The sequence below is a fragment of the Sebastes umbrosus genome, chromosome 9 (genome assembly GCF_015220745.1).
Source record: "Sebastes umbrosus isolate fSebUmb1 chromosome 9, fSebUmb1.pri, whole genome shotgun sequence".
Lineage (NCBI taxonomy): Eukaryota > Metazoa > Chordata > Actinopteri > Perciformes > Sebastidae > Sebastes > Sebastes umbrosus.
Window position 1 is genome coordinate 19781662 of NC_051277.1, and position 26293 is coordinate 19807954.

At 40.0% G+C, this 26293-nt stretch overlaps 1 protein-coding gene across 11 annotated transcripts in view; it reads right to left on the reverse strand.

Moving 5' to 3' along the window:
• Positions 1 to 6646: 6646 nt before the first annotated feature.
• The window catches only part of zic6 (zic family member 6), a 101211-nt gene continuing 81564 nt past the window's right edge, over positions 6647 to 26293 (reverse strand). For 7 of the 11 annotated variants that reach the window (XR_005208203.1, XR_005208200.1, XR_005208204.1 and 4 more), the window contains one exon: positions 6647 to 10451. The gene's annotated coding sequence lies outside the window, so the exon portion shown is untranslated. The remainder of the gene's footprint in view (positions 10452 to 26293) is intronic. The other 4 variants (XR_005208194.1, XR_005208201.1, XR_005208195.1 and 1 more) reach the window with 4 other exon arrangements.

The following is a 26293-nucleotide window of genomic DNA, read 5'->3' on the forward strand; positions in this document are numbered from 1 at the left end:
TCAGGTGCTGCATCGAGAGTCTTGTTTTATTATAGGAAAAAAGGAAGAAAAAAAAGGCAGTATTCCTATGATGATATTCGTTACTGTCCAGTCTTGTTATAAGTATAAATACATAAATAAATAGCATTAATCCGTTAATTAAATATAATAAATATCAGGTTGCACATTTCGCGGAAGAGACTTTTTGCAACATTTCTGACAAAAATGCTTCAATAAAATATAAAATTGGATTTTTTTTACCTTCTATAGGAAGAAGTGGCTTTATGAAATAAGGTGTGAGCAGGTAAAAAATAAACAAGTGCAAAATATGCTGATGGCTCTTTTTTAAATGAAAGTTTATGCGCCACATTATGTGCATTGGATGCAGATTTTGCTCCTTCACGTTGCCTTTCATTCATTCATTCATTCATTCATTCATTCCTCTGAGAGAGAACCAACAGTATATCCTACCTCTGTCCGGTCTGAGACGCAGGAGGACGAGACAGAGGCCCAGTGTGGGTATGTGGGTATATCCCGTGTAAACAGGAGCCTTGTGCATTGTGTAAATTAGGTGGATTAGCCTCAGCTTTTGTTGGTCTTGGTGTGTACACACACGGACACTGATTGAGCTCTACTAAAGCCATTCTGGCCCTCACAACTTTAAGGAAGTCTTACATTCCCAAAAACCTTCATGATCTGAAGGGGGGGACTCCTTTTCAAGTTGCACACCATTCTGGTTTTTATTATAGTCGTTATAATTTACAAAGAATAATAGAAGATCCTGTTGATGTCTTAAACTCACCACAATTTGAATTTTCTTTAATAAACTATGATTAAGACCTTTTTTAATTATCAAATCAAAAATAATCAACAGAAGCCGGAACGATTGATTTGATTGACATGATAAGGAAATGTGGCCATGTTGCACACCCTCAACACACACATACACACACACACAGCCCACCCGCTGCGTGTGCACGTGAGTTGCGCGTGCACTGTATTTGGAGGTGTAAATATAAACATTTGCACATATCGCTTAATAATTAATAAATTAACCCTATTTGGACCAATTAAAGCCAGATAATTCTGGTTTTATTAGCTCTGGCTAATTAATCTATCTATCAATCATCCTAATAATCAGAAATCATTCAAAAGAGGATGTGTGATGCTGCAGGTCAGGTGTCCATCATCCCTGTCAGGTGCTTTTATTTTGATAAGATTCTCTTTTTTTTTATTTGTATTGCTGATGGAAGAGAAATTAAGTCTTTCTTTTTATTTATTTATTTTATTTATCAACCTGTTTCTCTCCAGAAACTTTTATTTACTCTCTTCCACTCTCTGCTGCCTTATCGTGAACATGAGACGCACCAGATCTCTGAGAAGAAAGAGGAAACGTTATTTCATCGGGGCACCAATTAATATGGAATTGGCCTATATGTAACGCAATGACCCTTTTATCATTTTAGTGACTATAAATAAAAGCTGATCATCGGGATGTGTTTTAATGAGAAGCTGAGTCACCAGAGGACATCAGAAGGCCTATAGGCCTCGATGCTTTCAGATCAGGATTCATCCACCTGCATGCAGCAGCAGCAGCGAGCCTCCGGTCACTTTCTGCTGAAGTGTAGAAATGAAAACTTATTTTTCATATAGAAGTGTTTTACATCTGTCCGCTGTGAGTTTTTTTCTTTAGGTTATTTGCTTAATAATTTGCTGCATGTTATATAAACCGGGATTTATTTCATCATGACATGCTTATTTAGAATAAATAACATATTCAGACGCTCAATTTTGACACCAAAATCCGTTAGATATCTCCTTGTGTTATTATCTGACCCATCCGGGGAAAAGTCATTCATGTAAATAATCTTCACTTCATCTATAATTGTCATATGTCGATTTAGAAATCATCCTCTTCTTATAAAAAACAGTAAACCATTAGTGTTAAAGTCATAATTGGTAAAAACAAACATTTAGCATCATTGACGTTTTCAGTTTTTTTTTTTATGGTGTATCACCAAAATATTATGGTATTAAAAATACAGTTTTTATTCGACTTTAGATCGCCTATAAAAGCGCACTGACTGACTTTGATTCTGCTTAATATGAAATTATTTTGCGTCTCTGTGTGTTTGGGGACTTTCAACGTGTGCTGATAACCTCTTCAAAGAGGAGAACATTTCAACAGTTTCTTATATTTCATTTAATGATTTTTTTATTAATATTTTAGAAAACAGACATAAAAATATTCATGTTTGAAGCAAGTGAAGGGTTAATTGTCTTCAACAGCCACGTCCTTTATTGTTTCTGCGTTATTAGTTTTTTTCTTAAAGAATAAAGCTTCACACCAATGTCTTTTTTTTCATGAAGGAACAAGAAATATTTTCTGAAAAAAAGCAAAATATTCAGAAGCCTCTGTTATTGTGAGGATTGTAAAAACTGATTCCACATGTGCACAGGTGGTTATTACAAGTAAACAGTCCCCCACTGTCTTTACATGTGGTACAAAGTCTTAATTCTACAATGTTTCCTCTGTGTTTTGTGAATCTGTTCCTCTGAGAAACAGATACTCCTGTCCAACAATCAGGGGGAATCATAGTAATTCAGCAAAGTAGAAGGCAGCATGAGTCACTGGTGCAAAAAAAAAAAAAAAAATGCATCTTTGCAAACCTGAATTCTAGTTTTCACTGCAAAAAAAGTATCATTTCAATGTTGGAACATTTTGTTTTCATCCCATCAGTGTCCAGTCAGTCAAGATGTCCATGTCCACCCCATGAACACATGTGAACAGGAGATGTCCAGCAGAATTTGACATGAAAGACGCATCCGCCTCCTCTCTGTAAGAGAAGAGGTCATGTCGGATTGAGATTTAACACTATTAACTATTCAGATGCATTGAAAGCTGTGGTAAATGCAGTGAAAGCTTCACACTGAATGGATGACAAGGGATGATGAATACTTTGGAGTATTCCAGGACATGTGCTGTGCATGTCTGAGACAGAATGAAAGTGAACAAAGCTCATTTCCTGCTTCATGTCTTAATGGTTTCTTTATTTAAAGAATTCATTAGCGTGGTGAACGGTTATTTTTACATGTCTAATTTTACAGTATGTCTATGGAGTTTAATTGTGCCTAATTGTGTGTGTCCTGGAATGTGTGCGCTCGTCATAGTTGTCTTTTTGTCTGTGCCTCCGTGTGCCCGTGTGCCAAACGCAAAATGTGTGCCCATATGTGGGTGTATGAGTGCTCCGCTGCTACTCTGTGCCTGTGTGTGCCCATGTGTGTTGTATGCAGCCTATTAGTGGAGTTTAACCCCTGTGTTCAGGGAGTCACATCCCCTCAACACACCAGGCTCCATTCTCGCTGCAGCACGTTAACATTTTACTCTCTTCCCTCCCCACCCACCCCCTTCACTTTTGTCCTAAGAGGGCAATTAAGGAAACAAACGTTTTCCCCAAGATAAGCTGGCTGCCAGCTTTGCATACTAATGCAATGCCAAGTGGTTACAAATAGTGAGTGCTCTAATTACCGCCACTGTTTTCAATCAGAAATTGCTCAATTTCCCAGGATGAGGTCTCCATGGCTGGAGAAAAAAAGCACAACCTGACAGAGGCAGGAGACAATCATCTCTATGTGGAGTGTGGCTGATTTTTGTCAGTGTGTGTGCTCGCGTGCCTGCATGTGTGCACGCATGTCGGTGCAAATTCGCTCATCTGCCTCCATGTGTGTGTGTGGACCCCGGCATGACCCTCTCTATCACTGCTGCCCTTGACAAGTCAAGAAATGGATCCTGTCAGCCTCTACAGCATTTAGCACCACAATTATCCCCTTTTCACAGCCTGACTGCATTAATGTAAACCACACCAGGCAGTAGTTGCCACTCAGTGATGAGCACGATGTGGTGCACCATCTCTGGGTGAGCAATTTGATGCAATTTGTGTTGCTGTGTGATCATCAGCGTAAATCAGGGCCTGCTCATTTATTAAGCAATTTCGGTTGGGGGAAAATTAGAAGGAAGGCTCTTTTAATGTGGCGGCAGATAGTAAGATCTCTAAAAGCAACAATGACGCATAATGCGGCTGACATCAAACAAAAAATAGCATTAGGTTTAGCCTGCGTCCACCCATCAGGGAGGTGTGTAGGAAAAGCTATGCTCATGTGTCCACCAGGAGCAGGGGGGCAGCACAGACCAAAGTGATAAGGACTCACTCCCCGGGTGTGAGAGTGAGTCACTCCATAGGATGCGCACACAGGACCCATCCGTTGGCCTTAGCTGACCTTTAGCTCCGACGGTGGCTAATGGAGGGCTGGCCCTCGATCAATGCTCTGAGAGACCGGGTTCCCCGTCCCTGCCCTTTCGCCGGGCCAGGAAGGGACGGATGCTGCCAGAAGCCACGCCGCGGAGCCATCGACCCTGCCACTCTCCCATCCTGTGGGTGACAGCTGCGGTGCCAACGAGCCTGGGGACGCCACGCTGCCCTGCCACGTAGGAAGGACAGCCAGCAAGTCTATATCTGTGGCGGCAAGTGGGAGGGAAAGTCACCGTTGATCTGCTTGTGAATGTCAGATCCATGTAAACAACCCCAGCAAACACTTTGGTGTTGTGGATGTTGATATGACGGCCTGTACTAGTGTTGAAAACCTGCATAGCAAGACGAAATTTGTTCATAGTCGTCCGGAACTGCTAGTTTTTCCATTGCCACTATAGAAGGGAGAAGTCCCTCCCCTTCCAGTGGACCCCATGGGACCTTATTTCGGAACAAATATCCACGGTAGTCAACGGCGAGAGACAAATACTATTTGATCCCGTTTGAATTGCGCCATGAATCACAAATATCATGTTTGTCGATTTAAAAAGAAAGTCACAGTTTGTCGTAGTATCATTTCATTTTGTGTGAAACTGTTCAGTGAACTACATCTCTCGTCTCGCACAATATACGTCACCAACGCTAGCTAGCTAGCTAACTTAGCTGTGTTCCAGCCACTAATGAAACGTTATCTTACCTGATGTGTTTTATCCAGCGACTGCTGGTCTTTTTATCAGCCGGGAAGCGAAAGAACGAGCTAGACTCGTTGCTTGTGTGAGTACATCTAAATATGAAACACACAAGCATCGTAGCTTCAGCGAGAGAGACATCACTTACCCAAATTTTGGGTGTGTATTCTTTCTAATCACGTATTTTCACAGTCTTATACTTCAACAGTTTTACAACAAACTGAGACTTTCTTGACTCGCAAAATGATGTTTTAAATTGACAAACTATTAAACTAAAATAAAATATGTGTGATTCATGATCAGGGGATCAAAAAAATATTTGTCGCTCGCCGTTGACTACCGTTCATATTTTTTTCCGAATTAAGGTCCCATGGTGGTCCACCAGAAGGGGCGTGACTTTGCCTCTATATAGTAAGTTGTAGAAATGCAGTGCTTATTAGGGTCGGTGTAAACCAGGCGTATGAATGACACAATAATGCCCAAGGCATTTAGAGTGCAATAAGATGCCTTTTTGCTTTTGGCATGTCGCATTCGTGTATAATATGCTACACTCAGAGCTAGAGACGTAGAATTAAAAGTGAGAAAGACTGTGTATGGCAGGCGGGTTGGGAGGTGGATTGGTCCAACAAACACAGGACTTTTAACCAGGACACTGGTGATCGAGACTGGTGTTTTGTTTTGTAAGTGACATTTGTGACGTACGTGTTTTCCGTACTTATGTTACGTTGTTTCCGTAAGTATTTTTTCTCAGTTTACGTATTATTCTCAGCCCAACCATGACGTTTTTCCTAAAACTGAGTGGTTTTGTTGCCTGAACCTAACTGAAGACATTACTGTAGTTTTGTTGCGTGGCATACAAATTACAAATTTATGACATCTCCTCCTGAACCGTTCATCCGATTGCTATTAAATTTTCTGTGGATTATCGTTACCAAAAGTTATCAAAAGCTTGTTATCTCATTGTGTTTTGAAGATATTGACCAACGAACCACAAAAAGGGCGTAAGTTAACAATGTGCCAGGCATAACACAAATCAGACTATAAATCAGAAATTGTTAGTCTAATAATTACAAAACTTGCAGGATATATTTCATAACATTGTTAAACCACATGTATAATAAAACTGTTTTGAAATCACTTAATAGGGGGCACCATCAGTTCCAAACATGTGCATGGGCCTGGCGCAAATTTGGCCATAAATTCATACAGCTCCCCATGAGACCGGGTTGAAAGAAAGTTGTCGTCCATCAAATGCATGCTTCATACGTAAAATCTGATTCCACTTAATTTCTTTCATTTAAACTGAATAGAGCTGAGAACTACTGTAACCTATTGTCAGTAAAAAGCTGAAGTCACATCAATAAAGCCCAACTCCTCCATAACCCAAATGTTAGAAGCTGTGTATGCATTAAAATGTGACCGTAGGGAATATATTTCCTCATGCAGCACCACGTTGCTAAGATGTGCCTGATGTTGTGCTCGGTGGTGTACTTTGCAACCCAGATGGTGCACCACTGTATACCTTTTATCAGCCAATAAACAATGCCTGCACAAAAAAAAACAATATTTACTGTGCATTTTAATTGCATATACTTCAATTCAAACATTGAAAAACAATAGCAGATAAAACACTCGTTCCATATGGGGAGAGGAGAGAGGACATCCAAGAGGTTTAGCACAGATTGTTCTTTTTATTATCATTAACAGTAATGTGGTTCTGAGGCCCCCGCCGTGACCTCCTCACAGCGGCACCTCATCTCAGAAGTCATTCATTAGAACAAACAGAAGGCGGGCAGAAAGACAGCGAGAGAGAGAGAGACATGGGGAGAGAGCATAGTGTAAAATAAATTAGACTGTTCTTATTAGATGAACCGCTTCAAGAAAGCATGCTTCAGAGATTCAAAGGACATCTAATAGTACAGTGTTTGGAGATGAAGATGTCATGTGGAGCCCGTGATCCAGTTGTTGGTCTTGTGCTATGTGTAATCACGGTTACACTTACTGTCCGTTTTGGGCTGTAAGGCCCACAGGGAGCCTTGCAACACGGGTCTGAGCAGTGCATGTTTGGATTGAGATTGGGCTTTCTGTTGGGCTGATGCGGGCTGTGGTGAAACTAATCAAAAAGCTTCTTATGTCTTCTTCCTCTGATATAAATGGATTGTACAGTCCCACATGATTTGGCCCAGTGTTTACTGAATAAGATTTCTTACACTGGAGTGACAGTAAAGGCCACCTCTCTCAATTAAGCCCCTTTTCCATAAGAGCAGTCAGACGGCGTTTCGTCATATCTGCGCCCCCCTGGTGCTTCTTATCGTATAGCAGGCCTGTAATGGCCGACCTCTATACATGTTAATGTGTGAATGTATACATATGTGAGGATAAAATATGATGCAGAGTGGTCAGAGGCTCGGTTGGGCCGGGGCGGCAGAGGAGGGGGAGGATAGAGGAGAGGAGGGGGGGTTGAAGAGAGCCGTGTGGATCCTTGGAGTGGTGTGACAGACTCCCCAGCCTCCTGGTAGGATTTGTTGGAATGTGAGAGAGGAGGATTTTAGCACCAGGCGAGCCACGCCAGAGTGCTGCAGACTTCATGCCATCTGTCTCAGCCTCCATCCTCTCTTTGCCAAACTCATCAGACCTTTATTTCCTCTCCCTCCATCTCCTTCTCATCCCTGTTCACAAGAGGAGCGGACATACTGAGATCTGCTAATGTATTGGAGGGGGAAAAAAATGGCTGGGCTTAATAAACAGATTCAAAAAAAGCTCGATTGATTAATATGTATTCTTGGAGCTAATTGTCCGACAGCCCTCATGGAGATAAAATGTGTGTTCGATAGCCCTGCCATTTGTGACTTGACCAACAGGGAGAGAGAGAGATGGAGATATTCGTACCGTAGCAGATCTGTTGATCAGTTAATAATGAAACATGTTTCAAGTGAGAGCCAGAAAGTTAATGCATCATTATAAACCATTACCTTCTTTAACTTTTTTTTTCATTGTACTGTATCATGATATGAATGTCATTAAAATACATCCTATATATGAATAATAATTCTCTGAGTTGATGTGTTTTTTTTGTCACTGAATTTAAACATTTTATGGATGCACTATAGAAATCTTGATTATACATTTAAGTGTAATGAAAATAAGAACCAAAGGTAAAGGTAACCAAAATCACCTCCGTAATAAGAGATGTGAATTCTTTGGCCGTAATTAAATCAAAAGCAGATTTCCACATGAAATGGGTGTGTGATTGTGTTGTTTGGATGGGACTGATCTCTCACCCTCTCTCCCCGTGTGGGCGACCGGGGAGCAGGCTGAAGGAGATCACAGGGAGGAGCTGTACCGACTCCATGTCCTTAACCTGTTCGCAGAAGGGCATCGGAGGGTGGAGGGAACGGAAAGGAAACGCACCCTTTGTCCGAATATGGAGCACCAGGTGGCAGGAAGTGGGCAGGAGGCCTTTGAAGATGACCCCTGGTCTCTGCGCCGGGGCGGCCTCGCTGATCGATCCAGGCCAGAGATGGCAGGGAGGGGAGCCAGGTGCCCCCAGAGGGCCTGCAGACCACGCAGATCTATTATGGGGCGAGGAGGAGGAGGAGAGCGGAGTCGGCTGGGGCCCAGCCCCACTGCTCCCAGTCATATCACTGCTCAGACAGCCAGAGTCAACTGGCTGCATCCTGACAAGCAGGCAAATACTGACAACAGTCTGGTGCACAACAAGCTCAACAGGCATCACATGAGAACTTTAGCGAGGATTTCCACTGCAGAATGCTGTCAGATAAAAACACTGACTAATTGGTGTGCATACATGCTAAACAAATTAAATACATGCAGGTTAACGTAGCTGCATGGAGTACATTTTGAAAGAAACGGAAATTAGCTGCTTCAGTATATTAATATATTTATTTATTACAACCGCAGATTGCATTGAAATGACTGGAGAAACTGCTGCAGAAGTTGTGGGCTGACATTATAATACAACAACAAAAATCAAGACTCAGTGATGCTCCATAACAGAAGGAGGAAGGAAAACATCAAAAAGGAACACAGACACAAAGAAAACACAAAAGCAGGAAATTAATGCAGCAGATGTTTGTGCACATCTGCACACGCGTGTGTGAATGTGGGGAGGCAGCTATAAGTGATCCAGTAAATTGCCGACATCGCTTTGAAATTGTCAGAAAGGAAAACATCAGCAGATACTGAGGAGCCATTGTGTGCTTTGGGGTGCAGAGAGAAATCAGTGAGACATTTGTAAGCAGGTTTTACATGTCTATGAATCAGGCGTCCCATTCAGCTAGAACAACACCACACTGTTCCAGCATTTGTATTTTGGCCAGCTTTGGAGGAGGTGAGTGCTATTAGTGTCTGCGCGCTCATCCCTCTGTATCTCTAAGATGTTTGCTGCGCACAACATTCAAGAAAACACACACGTGCACACACACTTAAAAGCACAAACAGAAACTCTAATCCTGACCCCCCCCCCCCCTCCCTCTCTGCTTCCCTCCCCGGGCGTGGAAATGAAAGCTGGGCACTTCGGAGAGGATGGCTGGAAGAAATGAAGACGTGTCTGATTTCCACAGCAACCAATGGCGATGCAGCGCTCCGTACTCTCTGCCCTCTGATAGGTCTTTGTGTCTCTCTTCATCTCGAGGCCCGTGTCATTCCCTCTAATCCCCCCCTCCCAAACACAAACAGGCCAATCCCGAGACACGACTCAAGGGCTGGGGAGGGATGAAGGAAGCTGAGGCATGGAAGGAGTGAGGGATGGTAGTTCAGGAGGAGAGAAAGGAGCACCAGAAGCTGGTGTGTTGGTGCGAGAAGGAGCCAGTGTGTTATTATTAATAAAGCATTAAAAAAAGTGAGCACATCAAAGCATACAGGGGCTATGCTATCATACATGAAAGTACTGCACTATGGCTTAATGTTTCCTAAGGCGTGTTATGGTGACGCTGCTTTGATTTGAAATGCATTGTGTGGAAAATGGATTTACAGGAGTGGGGAGAGAACGCTTGGTGTGGGTGCAGACCATAATTTAAAACCTGACCTCATAGGCTCTTCAAAGTCTCCGTGAGTGTGGATGTTTAGGACTTACGTACAGTGCGAGAGACCGAAAGCACAGCCACGTAAACAACAAATACATACGTGCATGCGAAGGGATGCGGAGGACACCTGCAAAAACAGACAATCACTGTCACAATAAAAATCACATTTTGATCATTAGGAGCTAATTTTTCTTACCTTTCTGAGAGAAAGGGTGTCCGCACCTCATTATATTGCACTTTCTCCTTCGTCGATCGAGGCCTGCAGGTAGAGAGACATCTTTCTCATCTTTCCCCCGTGGCCAGGTAATTATCCTAATCTACCTTCCCCCCGTGCTCCAGCTCCTGTGCCACACTGGCTCAGACCACCTCTGTGGCTTCATTATCAGTGCTGGGACTCATTAATGGCTTGACGGGCCTCGCTGTGCAGGCGGCTGGCAGAGAGGAACCATGGGTGAGGGAAGAGAGGAAGAAGCAGGAGGAGGAGGAGGAGAACAAGAAAAAATGAGACACTAAAGAGCAAGGGGCTGCCCTGAAGGTTAACATCTCAATCATGAGGGACAATACGCTCTAGTCCGACGGCTTTGGCTCCTTAAAAGTCATCGCTCACTGATGGAGGACGAGGCTATAGGGCGTAACAGTGTCAAAGAGGAAGTCAGGGGATCAGCCAAAGTGCTTTCTGCAGGGCAAAATGACAATAAAGTGCGTGTGTGCGCGCATGTGTGTGTGTGTGTGTTTGAGGTGACAAGTCGCCATGTCCACGTGTGCACACACACCCACCTTGCGTGTTTATAACCTCATAACATACAGAAGGACTGGGGGTGGGAAATGAGTTTCACTTTTTTTCTGACAAATGACACCCTGACAGTTGGAAAAAATGTTGGGGTCCCTGAACAGATTTCTCAGTTACAAAAATAAAATGTGTTGGATTAGACAAAGACAGACATTTTACATTCTACTTTTGAACCCCAATGAGAGCACTGACAAATGCCACCCCACCCCCACTCCGTCTGTGCCATGATTGTTTTTTTTTCTCTCTCCAGAAATGTCATATAGTTAAGAGGTGATAATTCTATATGGCACAAACAGACACTGACGTCTTCCAAGTGTACATAGCATATAGGCTGACACAGATTGAGATGGTGTAACATCACTCTAAATAGCCGCGCAGGCTTTGCTCGTTCTTTATATACCCGGAGAGATTCCGGTGGAAACTTTTTCAAACGGACGAGGAACTGAAACGCAGCGCCCTACGGGTGAAAAAACATATTCTTGGGTTATAGTTACTGCAGACCTCAGTGATGTGTGAAAATCTGTAGTATTCTTGTTTCTGTGTGGGTGAAGCCTACGTTTCTAGAAAACTCAAGAAATGCAGAAAACGGCATCGATAAACAGCATACTAAATCCTCTGAGAGTTGGAGTTAATGTATTCAGTTTGGTAAGAGAAACATGTTTAGCATGTTTGAGTGTGCTTCAGCCTCAACTATAAGAAGAAACCATTTTCAGATTGAAAAAGCCGTTGCAGTTATGGAGAGAGGTCTTGCGGTTATTAAGAGGTGTGCTAATTTTTTACCACAACAATGAATCTCTCACATTGTTCAAACATTAGGGCTGTCAATCGATTGAAATGGTTAATCGCGATTATTCACACATTTTTTATCAGTTAAAAATGTACCTTAAAACAGAGATTTGTCAAGTATTTAATACTCTTATCAACATGGGAGTTGACAAATACGCTTGCTCTATGAAAATGCATGTATATATTTATTATTGGAAATCAATTGACACAAAACAATGACAAATATTGTCCAGAAACCCTCACAGGTACTGCATTCAGCATAAAAAATATACTCAAATTAAAACATAACAAACTGCAGCCCAACAGGCAACAACAGCTGTCAGTGTGTCAGTGTGCTGACTTGACTATGGCTTGCCCCAAACTGCACGTGATTATCATAAAGTGGGCATGTCTGTAAAGGGGAGACTCGTGGGTACCCATAGAACCCATTTTCATTCACATATCTTGAGGTCTTTGAAAAGTTTGGAGCGTTATTTAACCTCCTTCCCGACAAGCTAGTATGGCATGGTTGGTGCCAGTGGATTCCTTGGTCATGGTTTTCTAGTTTATATTATGTCATCTACAACCTAAAAATCGCAAGTTGCGTTAATACGTTAAAGAAATTAGTGGCGTTAAAACAAATTTGTGTTAACTTGTTATTATGGCGTTAAAGCTTCAGTAGGCAGAACGTTTTTGGCATCATTGGGCAAAAATTCCATAATAACCTTTCAGCATATTGTAATTCAAGTGTTCTGAAAGAAAACTAGATTTCTGCACCTCCTCTGTTTTCAGGCTTTAATAAATCTAGCCCGTGACGGGAGACCTTGGCCAATCACAGGTCATTTCAGAGAGAGAGCGTTGCTATTGGCTGTGCTCCAGCTGGTGGGCGTTTCTTGGTATTTCCTCAATCGATCCCAACATGGCTGCCGGTTATAAAACTTTCTCATTTTGCAACTAAACAGCACACTACAAGATGTTTCTGAAAACATTTGAAGAGAGAAATAGGCATTACAGTAACAGAATATTGATTCATAATTGATCAGCGCCGCTTAGTTTGATTGACAGCTCCTCAGAGACGGCAGGCTCCAGCTCAGCTCTGATTGGTTGTTTTCCCTCCGGTCGTTGAAATCTTGCAGATGCCATTAGGAGCACTGGAGTACACAGAGGCACATGATTTTTTTTCAGATTACCTGTCTCATGCACTACTGTCAGGATATAGTGACCGTTTTATAAAAATAACTTTTTTTAACCATATTAGCTCCAATCTGCCTCCTCCAGCTTTAAGAGGTGTGCTACATTTTTAACACAACAATGCATTTCTCACATTGTTCAAACATCAGTTCTTACGCATTTGGATTATTGTCCAGCGGTGTGGTCAAGTGTGTCAAATAAAGACTTGGACAAACTACAATAGTCCATAATAGAGCTGCACGCCTCACTCTGAACTGTAACAGAAGAACTAACATCATCAGAATGTACACAACCTTGTGTTCGTCATTGGTGAGGGACAGGACGGTTATTTCTCTGCTCTGTTTTATGAGAAATATTGTATTGTCTAAACTCCTAAATGTCCTATATCATCAATTTTCATATAGTAGTAATGGCCATAACTTTATTACTAGGCATGCCTCAAGAGGTTGTTTTTCCACTTCCTGTTTCAAAAACTAATGCAAGCAATGTGTGTTCAGAGGAATGAATATATGGATGGTTTGCCATCACAAGTTACACATTTAACAAGTAAAACGGCTTTTAAAAAGAGTTTAAAAGGCACAGAACACCAGTCCCTCTCCAAATATGACACATTTTTGATACTTCATATCTGACTATATAATCATTAATGGGGAATTTTCTTGGTTTATTTATATTTCAGCAACTGTATACGCTGTTTTTAATGGTGCTGCTGTTGTTTTTAAGCTGTATTGCATGTGTTTAAGGTGTGGGTACTTGTTTTGTTGTTATTGTCCTTAGTAGTTTAACTGTTGTTGATTTTAGTGGTTTTTTTTGCAGGTTGCCTGTTTTTCATTTGTTTTTTTTATCCCCTTTTGACTTGGGGTCATTTTGTTTTTATTATTGTCATTAAAAGTTTTATTGTTTTTGATTTATTGTTTTTTTTTTGGTTTCGTTTTGATTGAAGTTTTTTCTTATGTTCCCCTTTTCTGCTTTGGAGTTTAATTGCATATTTGTTTTTACATTGTGAGGTAGTGGTTTTGTACGGACTCCAGGAAGAGTAGTTTGTACTGTGGTATTAACTAATGGGGATTCTGGGTAAATAAATAAATAATTAAATAAAGGTTACACATGACATGTAAAACTTAATTACAGCTGCCACTACAATGGTCCACACTCATATTGTGATAAATTGTAAAAGTGTAGATGGGTTTGCACCAGTCAAACGAGCAAAATACTTCTTAAACACCTCCACACTGAAACATCCTCTTCCACAGATGGAAATTAAACTGTGCTCTTTTGCAATCTGGTGGTAGCGTGACCAAATAATCTACAAATGAGCAGAAACATTGAGGTAACTCAGGCACAATGTGGACCCTCAATGGACCCCGGAGGGACCAGGACAGAATACAACAAGTTAGAGTGAAAAACCTCTAGAGGTATCCAGCAATGCAAATAGTTTTGGTTTAATTTGTCTGAACGGGATTATTTTTTTCAACATAAAGTAGTTCCATTAAAAACTTTTCACGGTGAGGTCTGTGGATTACACAGAGTAACGGGGACATTGTTTCAGGAAAAATACATTGCTTTATATTAATTTTTTTTATGTAAATTAAATGAGATGGATATCTAAAAACTGGCTGAAAAAAACTAAATATATTAGCATGACTACACACCAGTAGAGGCAAATGGAAAATAATTATTTTAATTTGGCTAAACCAACCATTTAAAAGGGAATCTATGGGACTAGATTGGAATCAGGAGCTCACTGGTCATACTGGTCGCATACTGGAGCTCAACAAGTCTTATGCTAGAACAAGAACTTGTTGACGACACTTTCAGCCAAGCAGATGAAATCTGGTGGAAATACAAAAAGATAGTCAAAAGATAGTGTGTGGGTGTATTAAAGGGTTGTTATAAAAATCAAAGATTCTGTGACTTTTCACTGCTCTGTAGCTTTGTCTTCAGTGGTGCTACTAGTGGCTGAAAGTAACAGTATATTGAAAAAGAAGTTTAGAAAATGTAAAAAATCAAGATCAACAACAGAAGAAAAATGTATTCACATGCTGAAATTTTACTAATATATATATATTCAAATAACATTACCTTTTACAGCGTCCTTATGTAATTATTGACCTATTTGTACAAATGTTATCATGAAGCTCTATAACTCACATGGCAGCAAAAAGGGAAATGTTACGGAGCCGCTGTCATTGCTGTAAATGAAGATACTGGTATGACACTAGACCTCAGGAATCAATTGGTACCAACCAAGCCATACCAGCTTGTCGGAAAGATCGCTAAATAACGCTCCGAAGTTAGGCTACATTTTGGTGAGGAAAAACTGGAATGGCCATATTCAAAGGGGTCCCTTGACTTCTGATCTTCAGATGTTAATGAAAATGGGTTCTATGGGTACCCACGAGTCTCCCCTTTACAGACATGCACACTTTATGATAATCACATGCAGTTTGAGCAAAAAAACGTTTTTTGTATGCAGTATAAATGTGTTATTTTCGCCTATTCTATAAAATGGTGTACTTGAATATTTCTGCATACTGGGGTCCCTAAACAGTCTTGTAATTACATAAATTGGGTATCACAAAGCTGAGACTCTTGTGGATCCAATGAGCCCAATTGTATTCATGTGTGATGATGTTAGTCCCTGTATAAAATGACTTGTGGTGACCTCTAGGATAATCAAAGCCCCATGAAACTTTACAGCCACAAAACTAGAGACCTAGGGCAGCCAGAGGATGGATGGTTTTTCTGGGTTTCTGAGCAGTTTCCACAACAGATGTGCTCGCAAATCCAATCACCGAAAAATGCAGTTCTTGCAGAAATCTCCAAATGTCAAAAGCTTTTGATACCAAATCACAGCATGACTTTTTCTATGGTGTTCCTCGAGGTCTTGGTGTCTTAATGTGGTATTTTGGAGGGATTATTGACCATTTTTATCAATTATCGAGTAGTACATTTTTAATAACACATACATAATACATTTTTTTTTAATTTAGCACCAAATCTATGTAACAAATAGTATCATAATAGAGCATGGGGATGACCAGCATATACTTCTATCGTAATGTTCTAAAGCCTTATATACTTCCACAATTTATTTTAATTAATTCATGTTTATTTCCAATCTCAAATTAATCTTCAGGTTCCCAGCTTTCAGATGATGTACACCACTTATACGTGACATCTACTATTGACCTGTTATCTGCCTCTAAAGACCCTCTGCCCCCCAAAAAAGACAAAAACGGGTCTATGTGGGTCTCTAAGGGTTAACAGACTATGACTATGCACCATCTAATACATGGATTTCATGGACCCCCTTCTTTTAAGTAATATTTTGTTACTAACACTGTCATTAACCAGTTCTAGCTTCTTAAAAAAAAGGGTCTGTATTTCCACAATGAGTCAGATGAGGCAGTTCTGATCTCAGCCAACATCAAAATCCTCTTAAAAAATGTGAATTCTGCCTTTAAACAAATCAAAATCTAAAAGCAAATTGGAATATTGGCAGAATGTATTTGATTGAACATTCAGAGCCTCACCCTCTTGGTGTTAGACTAAATATTGAAATGGTTCCAGTATAAAGTACCTTTTAGGACACCTATATTTGGTAAGCATATAAACGGATGAATTAAGGTGGAGGTAAATGCGCATGCTTAGGGCTCAGGAGGATATTAATACACTCTCCACCCCAACAGAGTCAGATGGCACATGCCGTTTTATCAGAGGGGTAGAACTCTGTGTGGGGTTTGGGTGCAGACAAGCATGAAGACATGCTTTATTTTTTGTCAGGGGTAATGTGATGATACTTGAGGATTCTGAATCAGAAACATGCTATAAATAAATATGCTAAAATGGGTTCCAATGGGTTTACGGGAGGGAGAAAAAAAAATCTAATGCTTCAAATGTTTCTTTTTTCTTCCCACAAGAACCCTTTTAGTTAGAAAAGAGTTGTTGAAGGTGAGAGGTAAAAGTAAACCTTTTCTTGGCCTTTCCAGGTCACAAGACTGCTTGAAAGGTACGGAGCACTTCAATTCTCTGTAGTAGATCACAACCTTTTGTTTATCATCCTGTGTCACGCTGGTAACAGTGTACCTTTGTGCCTCGGGTGTTGTGCTGAGCAATGAAACTATATAGGATACTGTGAGGTAACGAACGTCAGACTCCTCAGTGTGTAAAGCGTCTGCAGCGGTGGGACAGTTTTTTTCTTTCACATGTAACAAACCTTAGTGACTTCCATAAAAGGATAATGAAGGAATGTAAAAACCTGCTGTTCTGCAGCTTTGCTTTGACAAACAAAAATAGGATCCAGCTAGGATGAGCATTCCCCACAAACAAGCATCTGTATAACAGATGAAATATGGGCTGGCTTCTCTCTAAAGGCTGCTGAAGAATACACAAATAGCATTCACACAGAATATAGTTAACAAACAGATTCATGTCAAATGTTTTGCAGTATTTTTTAACTAATTGCAGCGTGTGTGTGTTTACGCACATCTTTACAGAAATGCAATATATGTTAAATTGCAGCTGACATGTTGCAAAAAAGCAAACAGCCGGTTTACAGGAAAGAGCAACAAAGCCAAAATAGCTTGGAGATACGGAATATAATATGTTTAGCGGAAGTTCATTCTTGATCTTGGAAACAACAGTTTTATTAGATAATCTCAACTCAGCTTTAGATACATCTGAGCTTTCAATTAAAACATTATTTTACCACATAAAATAACATAAAATATTATAGCTCCTCATGATTTATCAAATGTTGCATGACAGTCCCTTATTACATAACACATTGGGTGAAGGAAACTTGTGGTCTCTTTCTGATACCTGCCCAGTTTTTAAATGTCTGTTTATCTACCTTTTCATACACAAACTTCATATGAATCCCATGTATGATACAGGATATTAAATATGCAATGGTGGAAAGAGTACATTAACCTCAATTACTTTACTTAAAGGTACAGTGTGTAGGATTTGGCGGCATCAAGTGGCGTAATTGCAGATTGCAACCAACTGAGTACCCCTCCGCTCAATCCTCCCTTTCCAAGACTGCGGTAACGTGAGCCGCTGAATGCAAAACCCTGGTAATGTCGTTCATCTCGCTCAGAGGCCATCCTTAATAACCCATAATAACACTACTTAAGGCGCAAATGAGGTCAGACAGCGGCTGGCAGTATCACGGTTTTGCACTCTGTGGCTCACGTTACAGCAGTTTCACAAGCGTGTCGGAGAACTACAGTGACCTTCAGGCAATGTAAAAATGCTAAAGGCTCTTGCTATAGCCAGTGTTTGGTTTGTCCGTTCTGGGCTACTGTAGAAACATGGCGGAGCAACATGGCAGACTCCGTGAAGAGTTTCAGGAGTTTATGCACGAATGAAAACATAGTTATGAATATTATATTCCATTTCTGCTAATAGATCACCCAAAATGTTGCACACTGGCCCTTTAAAGGGGACATATTATGCTTTTTCCCTTTCCTTTTGTGTGTTATATATATTTTTTGTGCATGTAAAAGGTCTGCAAGTATGCACCAGAAAATGGAAATAATAGGTCCTCTTTAATTAACCTCATATGAATCCCATGTAGGATACAGGATATTGATAATGCAGCGGTGGGAAGCAACTGAGTACATTTACTCAAGTACTGTACTTAAGAACAATTTACAGGTACTTGTACTTTACTTGAATATTTCTATTTGTGCAAATTCAATTCAGGGGGAAATATTAGCTATATATTTAAGTAAATTTAGCTGATAATACTTGATGGAGTATGAAAATAGGAGTATTTTTACACTACTACTAATACTACTACTACTACTACTACTTCTTTTACAGTAAAGGAAGTGAATATGGAATCAACTTATGCTGAAACACACCAGGTTACTCTCAGTGGTAAATACTGGGTCATTAACAAAAGAACTGTGTCTGCCACTACACTTAACAAGGTTATTGCATTTCAAAGTCAATATGTACAATGTGAGTTTTGACAATATATATTATAATATAATATATATTTCTTCTTCTTATAAAAACTACAATCATCGCTGAAATCAACAACAGAAAGGGGGTAGAATTCATTGAGCAGATCATAAGTAGGGTTACAGAACCAGGTTAGACACCCATGATGACCCATTCACACCAAAAGAAAACTTCCACTTCAAAGCTACAGCAGTGTGAAAAAAACAAGTCTAAAACACACTCTGATCCCCGTCTTAAGCAGTTTTCCAAGGTGTGCTTTTAGCCTGACAGAGGAGCCTGTTAGTCAAACAATGGGAGAGCATTAAAACATGCCAATAGAGCAGTATTAGTCAACAGCCTGAGTCAATACACCCCACTGGGCTGCATGTCTTCCTACAAACACAAGCAATCGCTTCAGAAGGCCTCGGCACTAGATAGAAACATCAATTACAGTAAATTACACCAAAACAGTGTGAAACACTTCAATTTGTTAAATCTCCTGAGCTGTCGGAGCTGTTTTGGATAAAAGCAGAGCAGAGCACTGGAGTAAGATAACATTTAATAGCCCTGAGATACAGTACGTTGCCCTCGCTCTCCTCAGTCGTGTTTATGCACTGAATGAGGGAATTATTTATATTTTGATTCCTGGGTCTTACTTAGAAAGCATTAACAAACACGTGGAAAAAAACGAGCTCAAAATATTCTTTTTCTATGTACTTTTTTAAACGTAGAATTCAAAACAAGAGCGCTCTGTTGACTTTTAAAAATACACATCAGCTGCGCACCATGCGCCCAGTTTTTCTGTTGGCTCTGAGACTTTTATGGAATAAAAGTCTTTCAGTTTGGTCCAAGATCATAGAGGCTGAAAACACTTGCAAAGGCAGGGTTAAAGGCTCTTTATGTGTTTATTAAGGCTTTCACTTCAAAGTGCTGGGACACAGGTTGATAAATTCTGCAGCATTGAGACAATGGAAACAAAAGATAAAACACCAAGAACCACAAATGATAGCCTTCTAAAAGGTAGCAGCTACGCTCCAAAATGAAAACTTCCAATTTGGACTAAACTTTGCAGTGTGCTTCAATGACTTCCCTCGCTATGGTTGATTATCCAGGAGGGGTGTTGGTTGCTGGGGACAGATGAAGATTTGGCTGTTTCAGGGAACATTTTGGGAGGAGGAGGGCGGGGGGGCTGGAGTAAATGAAAGACAAATGCGAGTAGTGCCCACTCAGCTATTTTCCCAGTCAAGATCAAAGGCACGCCGGACTGGCCGCTCCACGGGAAACTTGAGATGGGTCCTGCCTTTGTTTGCTGTTGCTAGGAGACCTGCACAAGGCTGAAAGTGTTTGCAGTGGGGTACAACATCAAAACCATTTCCAATATAAATTTTTAAGACAGCCATGTATTTGTATCCCGGGCTTTAAATTTACCGAGTCCACTGAAAACACTAACAAATAGCCTCGTGACTCATCCCTCTGATAGTCACCGAATACAATTTATTGGTGTTTGTTTTAAAAAAAGTCGTTACAGACAATTACACATGTGCACACTATTGTGAACGCTGCATAGTATCGGTGCTTTGACAGCATCGCCGTGTTGTTGCACAAACTAAATTCACCCAAACAACAATAAAAGCAAGATAGATACACTTTTTTGGCTCGCTGCAGGAACACACAGCACGTGAAACTGCACACACAACTTAAACGCAGTTTGCTATATTTATAAGCTTAGGTTTGGCTTCCCAACGAAGCTAATTATGATGCTGTTATCTATTAATGGGCCCCATGATAGTGAGGGTGGCTAGACATGTGTCACAGAGAGCTCATTACATATCATTAGTTCAACACTCCAATAATGTCTACACCTGCTGAGCAGAAGATAATGACTTGGCCCCCGATATTCGCAGGACTATTGTCTACCAAGCAAAGCACCACCAGGAGGATCGGTCCACAGGCTGCAGAGCCGCATGGAAACTGATAAAGCTATACAATAACATAAGGTACACACGCTTTTTTTTTCATTTGTTGTAAGCTACAGTGAACGCAGCACAGCCAAGAAGAAAGGTTGTTTTTTTTAACTGGATAGGGGAATAGTTGTAGCTCGTTAAATAAAAAACAACTTTCCTACCATCTGTACTGACGTTGTGGTATAATTATGGGAAAAATGCAAGATAAATATTACAAGTAAGCTATGAATTTACATATTTACTATTTCTGATGGTAGCTTGAGAGCTGCAATGATATGTCGACTAATCCATTAGTCAATTGATAGAAAAATAATCGCCAACTATTTTGATAATTATCCTCTTTAAGGTCATTTTTCAAGCAAAAATGGCAGAAAATGCCGTTTTCAGCCTCTCAAATATTGAGATTTCTTGCTTTTCTCTGTTTTATATCATATTAAACTGATTATGTTTGGGTTTTGGACTGACAAAAGAAGACATTTAAATTAGGGCTTTCAACATTAACCCAATAATAACGTGTTAACGCAAATTCATTTTAACATCATCAATTTATTTAACGCATTAACGCAACTTGTTATTTTAAGGTTGTCAGTTTTAAAGCTAGAGTGAAGATGCTGGTATCATATGAAACTAGAAAACATAAGGAATCCATTGGTACCAACCACGTCATACTAGCTTAACTTATGCTGAGTTTTGGCGAGGAAACACTGGCATGGCCTTTTTTAAAGGCGTCCCTTGACCTCTGACCTCAAGATATGTGAATGAAAATGGGTTCTCTGGGTCTCCCCTTTACAGACATGCCCACTTTATGATAATCACATGCAGTTTGGGGCAAGTCATAGTCAAGTCAGCACACTGACACACTGACAGCTGTTGTTGCCTGTTGGGCTGCAGTTTGCCATGTTATGATTTGAGTATATTTTGTGAGTGTTTCTGGACAATATTTGGCATTGTTTTGTATTATTAATTGATTTCCAATAATAAATATGATCATTATAATAATAATATGTACATACATTTGTATAAAGGAAGCATATTTGTCCACTCCCATGTTGATAAGGGTATTGAATACTTGTCAAATCTCCCTTTAAGGTACATTTTAAACAGATAAAAAAAAATGTGCGAATAATTCGCAAATAATCGCGATTAACTATGGAAAATCATGCGATTAATCACGATAAAATATTTTAATTGATTGACAGCTGTAATTTAAAGACATCACCTTGGACTTTGAGAAACTGGGATGGATATTTTTCACTATTTTCTGACATTTTTATAGATCAAATGATTAGTGTATTAATCCAGAAATAATCGGCAGATTAATTAAAAAAAAAAGCGCAGCACTAGGCAGTTTACATCCTGATAATAGACTTGTATATTTCCTGTTTGCTTGATCACTGGAGAGGCTCTGGCTCACCCAGTATTACATAACCTTGCCTGAATAACTTCACCTCAATCTATTTTTCTCTTAATTTAAGATGAAAATCCACATTTTCATAGTGAAATTGTGTACTTAACTCCTCACACGTGACGAAAAGCGGTGAGATTTATGGTTTACTGTAAGTAGATTTATAGATTTATAGATCCATACATCGTATATGTAATCTGTCTCGTGACTAATGGGACACATACAAACTGCAACCGCCACAAAAGTGACCTTCGTGTCTGGAACGCTAAAGATTAGAATGGCGCTGTGTCTGCCTTGTGTTTTCACTACTTGAGCCAACTGGCACGGCGCTGGCGTCCTCTCCCCGGCTCCCAGTCTGCCATGATGATGACAATGGCAACCAGCTACCGCATGGCATGTAGAAATGACAAAGCAAGCCAAGGGATACTTGGAAGACGAGAAGATAATGCAACACAACTGATCAATCGCTCCGTTAAGAAAAACAGCTAACACTGCTAACCGTTTTTCTTGAACATCAGCCTCTTCATAGAGAACGGTGTGCTTTCAGTGGCTTTAAAAGAGGCATTTTCTAGAAGTGGAAAGAGGAAATTAGGTTATATGAGGATGGAGGTTTGTATCCTCTAAAGGGGTGAATTTTTTCTAACCACCAAGAACTAAAATGGCCTACATTCAAGTGTGCCACGAGCTTATCCGCTGTGTCCTGCCTTAACCTGCTCCAGTCAGTAATAGTGAGTGTGCTGGATAAGCTTCAGCTGAGAAAAAAGGCAGTGTACATACAGCAGACAGACAGTCACAAACATTGTGTTTCACCATTAAAGAGAAAAAGTCTAATCCTGCTGTTATTGTTTCCTCCACGCCTGTGTGACATCACTGTGAACACGCTGCCGCCAAATCCGGCATCAGCAGTCTAAACACACTTTAATTGGTGTGTGAAAAGCTAACTGAATATCCTGTAGATTTGTGACGGCTGAGTACGAGTCTGTATGAATTGAATTAGTTTTTTGACTTTGCTCATTTGGCTGCTACCTGCCTCTCACTAATACAAATACTTCACTACAGTTATCAACACAGACTCGTACTGGGTCGGACTTGTTTGCCAAATCTCCGGCTACATTCAGGACTTCGCTGCCAACAGGCTGCTATTCTGGAGGGTTGAAAAAAAAAATGTTTGATTTAAAAATAAATAAATTATAAAATGAATGTGAAACCTATTGTTCTTTGGGTGCCCTTCTCTGCAAAGTGCAATATAGCAATTAATAAATCATCTATGCAAGGATCTATTTATGAATAATGTAGACTTATCATGAGTTTTAATATATAATAAGCATGAAAACTCAGTCGGAAAGCTTTTAATAGATGGAAATAGTAAAAAATATGGCTCATATTTGAGGCCTGATCTGATGATGGTTAAATCTCATTTAGTTTTGATTGATAATTGTTGCTACGACGTGAAGAGGGTTTCTCAAATGATAGATTATAAAGAGGTGAATGTTTTCAACTTTCAACAAGTGCAACAAGAGCTTTTGTTTATTTGGGTGACAAACTAAAATCTACAACTAGTCCACAATGAAGAGTCCACCCTGTGTTTGTGTTGTGCTCCTGACAGGTCTGGATGATAAGTGAGCACAGTAGCCAGGACGCCTCCCTGAACAGTTCACCTCTGTTTTGGGCCTGACTGCTGCCTGAACTCTGTACCCCCACTGAGACAATAAAACGGCTGGATGACTATGGGACTAGCAGAAAGGCCGACAGTTTATAACTCAAGAGAGGCGCAGCTATACAGCTCTGTGTGAAGATAAAGATTTAGTAACGGTGAGAGATTGGAATTCTCTCAGTCCGAGGTCAGACGGCCAAAGTTACCTTTCTCAATCCCCTGAGGGCGCATGAGGAGACAAGCTGGAGCGCACAGTGACGTCCCTTCAGCTCCACACAAAGGAGTTGTCGCAGTGAATCAGAGAGCTCATCAGTTCAGCCAATAATTGCTTACTTGGTTTTGTAAATGACATCTATAAGAACGTTATAGTCCGTCTCCTGCATTCTCTTTGCTGCAACATTTTACAACTAGTAATACGGACATGCAGGGAAAGAATAGCTCACTTCCTTTATTATAAATGATTGGCTAATCCTTTGCAATAATTGCCTCTACATAGACTTAATTTAGATCTATATCATGTGGTTCACATTCAGAGTGCAAAGCATGCAAATGTGAACAGGTCTTTAATTTCATTTTCTTTAAGGTCATTTTCATGTTAATGCTGAAGAGGTTAATTACACTGAGATGGGAGAAGAAAATGTCTTTTACACCTTCAACCATGTTCTGTCCTTTAATGTGAGAAAAATAAAAACTGCACAATAATTTAAGATCTTGATTTGTAAGAAGGAATTAATACAACGCAAAGAGAGTCTTGTTTTTTAGAGTTGTTTAAAATATATGCATGGTTGTATGTAAGTGTATGGTTGTATTTGTAAATGTGTATGTAAGGGTGCATGTGTGTATGAATAAATGTATAGTTTTTATTGACGTACAGATTTCTATTTTCTTTTATTAATGTAAATTCTGCTTCTAGTTAACTGTGGAGCATGAATGCAAATAAACTTAAAGTTGCAGCTTTTTGTGTTTTTTGTTGATGCCGCTTTTAAAAATGCAGAACAGCTGAAAAGAGAGAGAGATCCAGGAGTATAGATTATTTCACTAGAGAAATGTAAATAAAGCACAAACATCCCTCTATGGACCTGTAATAGCAGCTCTAACTGCAGCATTCAAGATATTATAATACAAAAAAGAGCATTTAAGCCATTTATTGAGGAATATTTTGCCTTTTATGCGAATACATTTCTACACTACATTGAAAAATGTCCACATTTAACTCTTATTTTTGTCAAAAGTTGCAACGTTAGAGCAGTGTTATCTTGGGAGTGCCTGGCACATTATGATATAGGAGTAGTTTAAAAGTCTTGATCTTTTCACACTCTAAGAAAGAAGTGTTATTGGAGAGGATTTGCTGTGCGATTCCCTTTTCATTCTAACGGCATTAAAAAGCGTAAAGACTGGGAGACAGAGGAGTGGGGCTGACGTCACAGTCCAAGAGTCACCCGCCGTGTGTTCGGCGTCTCCAAGTGAAGACTTATCTGCAAAGGAGTTTGGACGGACAATGTGGGTGGACAGGGCGTGAAACTACTATCATCATCAGTTCTGAATGAGAAAGAGAAAACATATCTTCCACAAAAAAGGAGGCTCATTCCAATTCAGCTGCGTTGTTAGGACAACGAGAACCATCCCTCAGATGATTAGTTCCACTTCAAAAGAATTTACTTTCCGCAGTGGAAACGTCCCCCTTTTGTGTCCTTACACAGGGTTTTCTCAGCCCAAAAGAAGAATCGTATGTTTAGTCAGCCTGTTTATTATTCCTTCTGTTCCCACTACAATTGTATTAAATAAATAGAGTACGACTAACAAAGGCCTATTAGCCCATAAACATGTCCTGGTACACACAGAAAAGGCTAAATCACAGTCTCTGCATAAGAATTAAGTTACTCTAAATGCTGGTAAAAGGCATAAACTACATTGCTCGGGACATGGTGCCAACTCAGAATGTCTCGTCACTGACAGGACATCATGAAACATGCATGTTATGTTTACGCATATTTTGTCTAGCTGGGGATTCGTTATGTGGCTCCATGTCAGTTTTGAAGAGACGCCGCCCCTTGCAAAACAGCACTAGTCACTGGTGATGGATCCTGTGGTACGGCAGTATGCTATGTATTTTCTGGCGCTCATATTTTACAGAAAAATATAGATTTCTGATAAGCAGCAAGGCCAGTCACATTAATAGAAGTAGTAATCTAGTAAACTTTAAATTTACATGACATACATTTACACATTTTATACTTTAAGTTACTCCAAAATTAACCAAAATGTCAAAAAAACAACACTCAGAGTCTGCAAAAAAAGTGAATTAGAGGTAAATAATGAACACTACTGTTTGGTGTAAATTGCACACAACTTAATGTGATTATGAATGTGTGGTTAAAGCAGCAGATCAAAGAGAGCTACAGCAGTTAGCTTGATTGTTAACCTGACTTCCTCCAGATTTTAAAAGACACAATTTGAATGCAAAGTTGAAGTTCTGCTGGTTCTTCAGATAAACAGACATCTTGCCTGAATCAGGATGAAACGTTTTTTGATGCAGCCTGAAACTGGCA